The sequence below is a fragment of the Vespula pensylvanica genome, chromosome 4, assembly GCF_014466175.1.
Source record: "Vespula pensylvanica isolate Volc-1 chromosome 4, ASM1446617v1, whole genome shotgun sequence".
In the NCBI taxonomy this organism is placed as follows: domain Eukaryota; kingdom Metazoa; phylum Arthropoda; class Insecta; order Hymenoptera; family Vespidae; genus Vespula; species Vespula pensylvanica.
In genome coordinates, this window is record NC_057688.1 from 6,400,006 (window position 1) to 6,409,626 (window position 9,621).

Consider the following 9,621-nt stretch of genomic DNA (forward strand, 5'->3'; position numbering starts at 1 on the left):
ACGTTCTAACGAGGTAGAGAATTTTTTTTTAGACGATCCAATTAAAAGTCATCCTAAAGAAATAGATTATCTAAAACTAGGAGCAACGAGAAAGAATAAAGGCTTCGCGCGTACGAATATCTGGTCGATATGCATATATATGTATAACGAGTCGTGTTCACCGAACGCCTCCGTACCTTTGTTGACGTACAAAGGAACGGCGTGACAGTCCAGCCCTTCTCCTCCCGTTGTTCTCCAGGGTTGAAAGAGAGGACAGAGAGAGAGAGAGAGAGAGAGAGAAAGAGCGAGAGGAAGAAAAAGAGAAAGAGAGAGAGAGAGAGAGAGAGAGAGAGAGAGAGAGCATCGACACGAAGAGAAACAGCAGCAGCAGCAGCAGCAGCAGCAGCAGCAGCAGCAGTAGCAGCATAGCGAATATTACGGGGGCGTTGAGGTGGAGGGAGAGTCGTTGGGGGATAAAGAGGGAGAGAGGGGAGAAGACGTAATTCAACGCATGTGCACAGGGCGCCTCGCGTCGCGGCGCTCTGGCTCCCGCCGTCGGAGGCTGCGAGAAATCGAGTCGTCGCTCGGAATTCGCGGATCAGAGTGGTCGCATCTCTCGTTAAAGGCATACTAACGTGCTGTGTATCGTAAGCTCCGCGGTAAGCTCCGCGGCGTTTCATGGGAATCGACGGAACTGCCGGCGTCCCGACGCTGGCTGTCGACGCGTACGCGACGAGAACGAAAGTGATCGTGTTTTTTAACGAGGACGATGACAAGGATAACGTTGAGCGATCGGTGACGAACGATACCATTTTTGGATCTTGGATACCCTGTTCGCAGTATGTCTTAGAAATAAACGAAGAAGATGAGAAAATCGGAAATCGACAGGGAACAAGTACATTGAATTTCTTCGCTCGAGGAGAACCAATACCGATCTTTCGTCTAACGAGAAAAGGAAGGTGCAACGAGACTCGCAGGACGACTATCGGCCATCGCGAAAGGCAGGACTCTTCGAGGAGGAGCGAGTCTCTCGGTTAATGGATCTCGAGAGGAGTACATGTACGTCCGAGAGTAGACGTACCGGTAGTGCCTGATTTCACTCGGAAGTAAGGGAGAAAGGAAGGAAGGACCAAAAAAAGAAGAGAGTGTTACGTGTCTTTACGAGAAGAAGAGGGTAGATCGATTCGAAGCGAACCAAGGAACGAATTGATCGTTCGTTCGTATGACTCCGTAGGATAACAGCTCGCTTATTTTTTATTATTATTCATTGGCAACGCTCGGCAGAAATAATTGCGAATTCGTCTAAAATATCGTGACCGACCGACGGGTATCTTCCGATGGTGTCGAGAGTGTCCCGTTAAATTACGAGATAAAGTACGTTAAAGTGCGAAAGAAGAAGGAGAAGCCGGTGGTGAGTGATAAGGGAAGAAGAAGGGTGATATGGTGAATGGACTTGTTTGGACGCGTTGCTATCAGGTAGAGGAAAGAGAGGTAGCTAGGAGGACAGGTACTCGGTCGATGGTGTTGTCTTTGTCATCGTCAACGACGAGGAGTGTCGGTGATCGCGTGGCGGACGTTCCGATCCTCGTTGTTATCTTTCTCGGAGCTGGTCCGAGGTCGGAGCAAACGGAAGAAGCAGAGGAAGAGGAGGAGGAGGCGGCTGCGGCGGCGGCGGCGGCGGTGGTGGTAGTGGTGGTGGTGAGCCGAGAACTCTCGAGGAAGTATCAACCACGACGGGGCCCAGCGCTGGGCCGAAGACAGGGCCCCCGGTGCAGGGACGCGAAGAGGAACGTCACCCGGAGGGGGAAGCCGAGGTCGGCTTAGCAGCCGTATCAGCAACGGCCCTGAAACCACAGGGGAGAGGTCCTACCCCCTTACAAAGGGGGACGCAAACCGGGACCGGGAGGCGACCGAGACGACGGAGACGCCGGAAAAAGAAGCGACGGAGGTGAGCCACCGAGGTGAGCGAACCTCCGAAACACAACGCACACTTCTTCATCCTTCTTCTTCTTCTTCTTCTTCTTGTTCTTCTTATTCTTCTTGTTCTTCTTCTTCCGCTTTTTCTTCTCCTACTCTTTTCAATCTCTTTTCCCTCTCGACATGAGATTTCGTCGATAAAATCAGAACATCGTTGGACGTTCTCCAATTTTGCTTGTTTTCTGAACAAGTTCTCTTAGTTCCGATGAGTGAGAAGTGACTAGACTACACAGGATGACGAAGTCATATTTTTTGGATGATCTAGAAAAGTGTACTATATTTATTCTCTTTGGTTCTAACAGCTCGAGCCAGATTCGAAACTCATGCTCCTAGAATTTTAGATAAACTTGTTCGTCGAAAGATCGAGCGCCTCGAAAAGAAGAAAAAGAAAAAAAATAATGTGGCCGGATCAAAGGACCGACACGGGGAACCATATTTTCCTGCTAGAGTCCATGGGTAGTAAATAAGCGAAGAAAATATGTACTCCGCGGCTTGCTTTAGAGAATGAACTAAGACGAACTGTGATATCTCTTTCTCTCTTTCTTCTTTCTCTTTCGTATACAGTAGCTCGTCCGTAGGAATAATTTATCGTCGAGAAATATTCGAGTACGAATGCGAGCTCTCTCTCTCTCTCTCTCTCTCTCTCTCTCTCTCTCTCTCTCTCTCTCACTTCGTCGCGAAGGAGGGCGAATGCGTAAACGATGACTCCAAAACGAGAGTACGAGAGTACGAGAGTATGAAGGAGAGAGGGAGAGAGAGAGAGAGAGAGAGAGAGAGAGAGAGAGAGAGAGAGAGAGAGAACGTTATGATAAAACGAACGATATATGAGAGATAACGTGACGTTTAAATTAACGCCGAAGCAGGACGCACGACACGCTTCGAATGTCACATTACGAGCACCTATCCGACTACTACGTTGGATCAATGGCCCCAGCCAAAATTCGTTAGCCGTTTTCCGCTTATTCATCGAAAGCCTCGCGGCCGTCGATGAAACATCCACGCGATACCCGACACATTTATCCGATTTGTCCGTAAAATTTTTTTCAGGGCCAATCGTTGCTCTTATCAAGCCAGCATTTGCACCTTTAACTCATTGGGCGACTTTTACAATTAATTTACGACTTTTCTTATTCGTATAATTAAATTCGAATCGATGGTTAGATTATTTCATGGAAAGAAAAGTTTGGTTGTCGCGAATGATAATCACGCACACTTTTTTCTTTTATTTTTTTATTTTTTTTATTTTTTTATTTTTTTAATTAACAAAGCCAAAAAAGAAAACCTATAATGAAGAAAAAAAAAAGGACGTTAAACCGCGTAGCATTTAATTAAAATTCTCACGAAATGGACGGGCATAGGAGGCAGGATTAAAATATTTGCGTTAGTAGTCCTTAACTACGGGAGGCTAAATTTGGAATTATCGCGATTCCGTTTAAGTTAAGGAGCGTCGCGTTTCGCGTTTCCTTTAGTCGAGGGTAGGTCGACTTGGTGTCAGCGATTAATTATGAGAAATTACGCGTTCCCGGAAAGCTGAAATCGGTCGGCTCACGAAGCGTGGAATATAAGTATGTGGGGGCCGCGTGCCTGAAACGTTCGGTAATTCGCTAACCGCTCTTAATTGTAATTGTTTCGCGGTAGATTCCGGAGTGGCATCGCGCGGCCCGATGCAAAAACGCAAATTCCAGCGTTAAACGCGATACACCGTTCTTCTTGCAAGGACTCCGCTCTTTCTTGCTTTCTTTTCAACCATTCTCCGAGTCTCCACCACCGGCGTCGAAGCCGAACTCGTTTGAACGTTTCCTTCGTGGCGTCCGACAACGCGTCACAATCTCGTTTTTCGTTCGGCGCGACAACAACAAATTTCATCGACGTGCCAATCGAATGCCGACGGCTACTTTTGACTCCCCGGAACGTAATACGCGGAGAAATATTTATCGGGAAAAAATCTTTGGTCCTTCGGTGAAGCTTTTGAACCGTTTTGCACGGTTTTACTCGTGGTTAAGATCTTATCTTATTAGGATGGAACTTGTCAAAATATATCTTATCAAAACGTCCAACATATTTTCTTTAAGCGGGATTATTTTCTTTTATTTTTAGTCCCCTCATTTGCAAGGATGATTATTTTAATTGGAACAAAGTGAATGTTATGAGAGAAATCACGCGGCGAAATGTACAACACGTGAAATCTGACTCATACGTTCGGTACGAGGAAAGCACTCGCATTTTACCCGACACCATCGTAAAACGTAAAAGCAACCTAAATCGTCGACCCAGAATTCTTTGAGCAAATTGCCCATTTGACCTGAGAAGCGAGGAAAGTCAAGCGAAACCGGCACACAAATTAAATCTCCCTGCCGGTACGATGTAACAGCCGATCGTTCGATGCATCGACAACTACGAGTACGAATCGTTTCTTTCCTACGTCAAGAAATCAACCTATCGCCGTTGCAACATCGTACACTCTGATTCTACATAGGTACGTCCGAGACGTCGAATCGTAGAAACGAACATCGGACGCGTAATAAATAAACCGGTTTAATCCTCCGAGTGCCAAGCAACGTGATTGCGCTCGTTCTAACACTTATGAAATTTATCGCGGATGATGCGGTGTTCAGTTTGCAAAGTATCGTCGATAAATCCTTTAGGTTATCTACGTTAACTAATTTAAGTGATTTTCTGTACGATTTCGCACTATTATTAAAAATTTCATACAACTTTTAACGTGCTTGTAACAAAATCAAAAAGAAAAAAAAAGAAAAGAAGAGATAAGAGAACCTATTTTTTTCCACGCGTCCACGTGGTCGACCGATTTTGCTGACGCCTACAGAACCTTCGAAAAAAAAAGTACTGAAATAAAGAGAAAGAGAGAAAGATAACGCTTCGAGAGGAAAAGTGAGAAAGAGATAGAGAGAAAACTTATTTCACAAAAAATTCACATCGAAGGGCCGAAGGACGAGGGTTCGAACTACGTCGAATAGTCGTAATTGTACAGACGAAATGAGTTTCTACGCCATGCTGTTTTTTTGTCGCAAATGTCACTTTCTGTTGAGTCACGGTTGGGCGCGGCGACGGTGGTGGTAGAATCCTTAGCCCGAAGGAAGGAGAAGGATGCTGGTTGGTCGTTCGAGGGGGTCCCCTTGCGTCGCATCCCTTCCGTTTGCGACAGAAGGGCCGGTGGAACGTTCGAAATGGTTAGAGGGAGAAGGGAGAGGAAGGAAGGGGGAGGATTGGTCGGCAGGAAACGAACACTGGAGAAGGAGGGAGGAGGCGATAGGAAAATTTGATGGAGGATGGCATTGACGTTCGAGGGGAGAAGTGAAGCGAAAGAGAGAGAGAGAGAGAGAGAGAGAGAGAGAGAGAGAGAGAGAGAGAGAGTGACGAGATAGAGAAGGGTGCGGAGGAGGGTGGGCTATCAATGATGCGTTAGACCACGTCACACCGTGGAACGCATCTGCCGCCATGTGCCGTCATATATATTATCTTAGCGATACGTCAATTCGACCGCTGATCATTATACTGATTACCACGCAGGCACGCAAACCGCCCCGCATGTGTGCGGGTTCACATGCCTTTGGATATTAATATACCTACCCGTACGCTCTCGTCTATCTGTCTGAGATCGTTGTTGCATAATGAAAAGAGCCTTCTTGGGTCAGATAAGAAATCCTAAGCCAAGTATTCTTCTTCTTCTTCTTCTACCTTTCCGCTCGCCTTCATCTTTTTGCTCTTTCCTCCGATTCTGTTCTCCGAAGACGTACATCGATTCGATCTTACATTGTGTTACGAAAGGGAAACTCTCTCGTCGATTTTTTTTCTCGTTACGTTCTAAAACAGATTCATACTTTTCCAATGATTTGTCTGTCTAAACAGAAAATCTAGAAAGTCGCTCAGACACGGTTACCTTCATAAATTTGAATTAACTTTCCATGGAATTTCATCGATAAGTTCTCGTACGTGTTTCATCGAGAGACGCGGAAGCGTTTTCATCCTGTCATACAAGAGAGAGAAGAAGGATAAGGCGGAAGAGGATGGTAAACGGAGATAGTTAGCTGAGAAGGAAGAAAAAGAAGAAAATAGTGTGTGAGAAAGAGAGAGAGAGAGAGAGAGAGAGAGAGAGAGAGAGACGGCAAAGACGAGGACGGTAGAAGCTGAAAGAGAAGCGTAAAGCGTGCGTAAGGCCCCGAGCCGAGCCGAGCCGAGCGCGGCCATAAATTTTGATATTATATACGAGGCCTCCATAGCTCGTCGAGAAAGCGGAAGGGGGATAGCCTGCCGGTGACGCAACCAACAATGCTCTCACGAGCTTTTAACTTTCTTTTTTCGGTCCTTCGCCACGACAATGGCCCGTACGTTCTTGCGCAAACTTTCCCCGATTTCCCGTCCGGACGATGCGGGGATACAAAGGACGACGAGGAAGAGAACGCGGAGATCCCGCTTGCGGAGGAACGTCACCGCAAGGTGTCTCTCCCCTTCTCCTCTCTTTCTCCCTAACCACCTCTCTCTCTCTCTCTCTCTCTCTCTCTCTCTCTCTCTCTCTTTCTTCCCTCATTTCGTTTCGAAAACTCTGTAATAGCAAATAGGTCCTGACGCAGGCAGATTTATGTCCTATCTACGGTGCGATCTTGTTAACAGGCTTGATCGTCCCTCTCTTTCCACTTTCCTTCCTTTCTTCCTTCTTTTCTTCCTTCCTTCCTTCCTTCCTTTCTTCCTTTCTTCTCTTATTTGGCTTTCTACGGTACTACCAGATCGATGAAATATAACGTTAAAGCGTAAGTCGATGTTAGAGAGCTAGCTAGGAAACTCTGCCATCCGTACTTCTTTACCTCTCGTTGGATCTTCCCGACTCGACGGGAACGAAGATACATGGTGCTACGTCATTCTTCATTTGTATCGTCACTATTTCTTTTTCATTTTTCTTTTTTCTTTGGTCATGTTAAAAAGTATTACCTTATAAGAAAGAAAACCTACTGCCAATAAGTATGAATATATGTATATATATATATGTATGTATATATATATGTACATTGGTTTTTGCTAGATAAGTATACTTTATGTATTTCTAAAGTAGATACGAACGGAACGATTGTATATCAGAAAGGGGAAAGAAATGACAGATTCAGTCGCTGAGAACTTTTCTTTTTTTTTTTTTCCTTCGTTGTTCTATGTAACGTAGGAGTCACGTTCCTCGGTAAAATTCTTTCGACCGCAGAAAATTTCGTTGAACGAGTCGAGCGTCTGTGGTTCCAAAGCGCATTTTTATTTCGGGAACGGGCGAAGCGTATAACGCGGTCCCGCGTTCCCTTGTTATTTCTCGTACTTTCCATTGCGATAAATCAGCAGTGCCGACGGAAGGGCCTAAGGAAGTAGCACCGACGGAAGAGGGTGCACCGCTCTGTCGGATACAAAAGTGAAACCATAGAGGTAGCGGAAGTCAACATATTCGATAATTTATCGATGTAAACTCCGAAGGAAATCCGAGACACCCCGCACGCGTTTAAAAGAATTTCAAGGTTTCTCTATCGTTTGACAGATATGTTAAATTGCGCTTGAGTCATCCACGAAATTATACACTTGTCTATCTTTACGTATTCCTTGCCTAATCGCCAAGCCAATATGAATTTGCTTTTATCGGCGGGTCAAAAAGTAATTTTCAAAAATACTTCAATGTTTTACCAAATATATTTGAAGAATTAGTCAATATTTTTCAATACTTCATTTTTTATAATTAAAATAAAAAAGGAAAAAAAGAAAAGAATAAATTACAAAAAAGGTTACTTTTTTTTTTTTTTTTTTTTTTTATTCCAAAGACCGTAGGGAAATTTTTTTAAAGAATCCGCATATTTGACGGATTAATTTTATATCCTTTTTAATAGGATAACGTAAAAAAATTTCGTAAGAGACATGACATAAAATTTAATTCGGATGATACATTGTCGACAATCAGACAGATGTTTCTTAATGTAAATTTGCTTTAAATGAGTTCACAAAATAGAAAAAAAAGGAGAGAGAAGGAGAGAGAGAGAGAGAGAGAGAGAGAGTAAAAGACAGAGATAAGTCCGGTATCGCGAATTCCCTATAATTTGTACGCCTCTGAATTATCGAAGTGTCTGTCGGCAACTTTGTGTAAGCTTGTGATTAATGAACGAACATCGTTGTTAAACGATAATCGTTGTTACTTTCGTCATATTGATACGTACGCTTCAAGCGGCGAGAAATGTAGAAGAAGATATATATATATATATATATATATATATATACATATATATACATTATATATTTGCATGCGTAATGAACGCGTCGGAAAGACGGAGACTGCGTCTTTTGACGTCGTCGGTATATATCGGCGATGATTAAACGCGTTTCTCGTAAATGCGTTTAGAGTCGCGAAAATCTTCTAAGATTAAACGTCCTTCTTCGAATTGTACTCGGACTTCGAAACGATACTCTCAGCGATGGTAGATAAATCGTCTAATAATTCTTAGTATCGAGTTGTTTTAAGAAACAAGACATTTATCTAGTAAGAAAGTCTAGGTAAACGGAATAAATTTGAATGAAAGCACGATTGTCCCTTTAAACGTCGGGAAATAAAATTTACGGTAAATCCGAAGATAGTTGAATATTCGCGGAAAGGTTTTGGCCATGGTCGTGTCTTAATCCCTCGAGTACTAGTAGATAGTAGCGGTGGTGGAAGTTAGCGTGGATCCATTACGCAATGGGGAAACTCGTCCGTATTGTTTTCGAGCTTCTTAAATTCGAGTTATTTTCGAACGGAGCACTATAAGATGAATGGGACACGAGGTTTTCTGGCCACGTTTTGGAGCACTTCGAGAAAGCGACTGCAAACGGACGGAGAAGAGTAAAGCGAAGGGTGAATGTTCTTTAAGAGGAGGGAGTTGGAAGAGAGGGGAGGGGAGGTAAGTGAAGAGAAGAAGAAGAAGAAGAAGAAGAAGAAGAATACGAAGGAGGAGATCTAAGAGCGAAGCGACGTCGTCTACCCTAAGAAGTTGGAAGTTGTTGGAGAGACGTCGCCGAGAGTTGGCGAACGGAACTCCTCCGCATATCCTCCCCTCTTTCACCTCCTCCTCTGCCTTTACTTTCGCGCGCGCAAGACCGGCGTGTGACGCCTTCGGGGCGCCGCGTCTCGTTATCCTCGTGATTTACGGCGCGCTAATTGTACCGGCGAACAACAACCGCGTTCGAGAATTCGTCGAGAATGCGCCGATCGATCCCTCGATCTGTCGTTGCTAACTCCACGACGTTCGATCCCTACGATCGTCTTACTTTTTGTTCGTTTCACTCGGTAAGGAAGCTTTTATCATTCCCGACTTTCAATGGTAGATATAGGTTTCTTTAGCGGAATCGATATCGTTATTCGTTTTATTCGTTCTTAATCGAATTAATCGTTAACGATGCTTTGCTTTTGTTAACACACCGATAATTAGAATAAAACACGATGAAGATATTACGATAATCGATATAATACTTTTATGCTACAACTTTATTTATAATAACTTGGTTATTATGTTGAACGTATTACGAACAATGTGCGATTCGAATTTCGTATAAGCGTATTAAGCACGCTCTTCGTGCTGAAAACGGATTTCACGGCACAATTTTGCCGAAGCGATAACGATGGCCCCCACGAATTCAAAGCGAGTCTCGAAG

The 9,621-nt window shown here is 44.1% G+C and overlaps 1 protein-coding gene across 1 annotated transcript in view; it reads left to right on the forward strand.

Moving 5' to 3' along the window:
* Positions 1-443: 443 nt before the first annotated feature.
* Positions 444-9,621, forward strand: part of LOC122628312 (homeotic protein antennapedia-like) — a 133,960-nt gene continuing 124,782 nt past the window's right edge. The window contains exon 1 of the transcript XR_006327001.1: positions 444-1,940. The gene's annotated coding sequence lies outside the window, so the exon portion shown is untranslated. The remainder of the gene's footprint in view (positions 1,941-9,621) is intronic.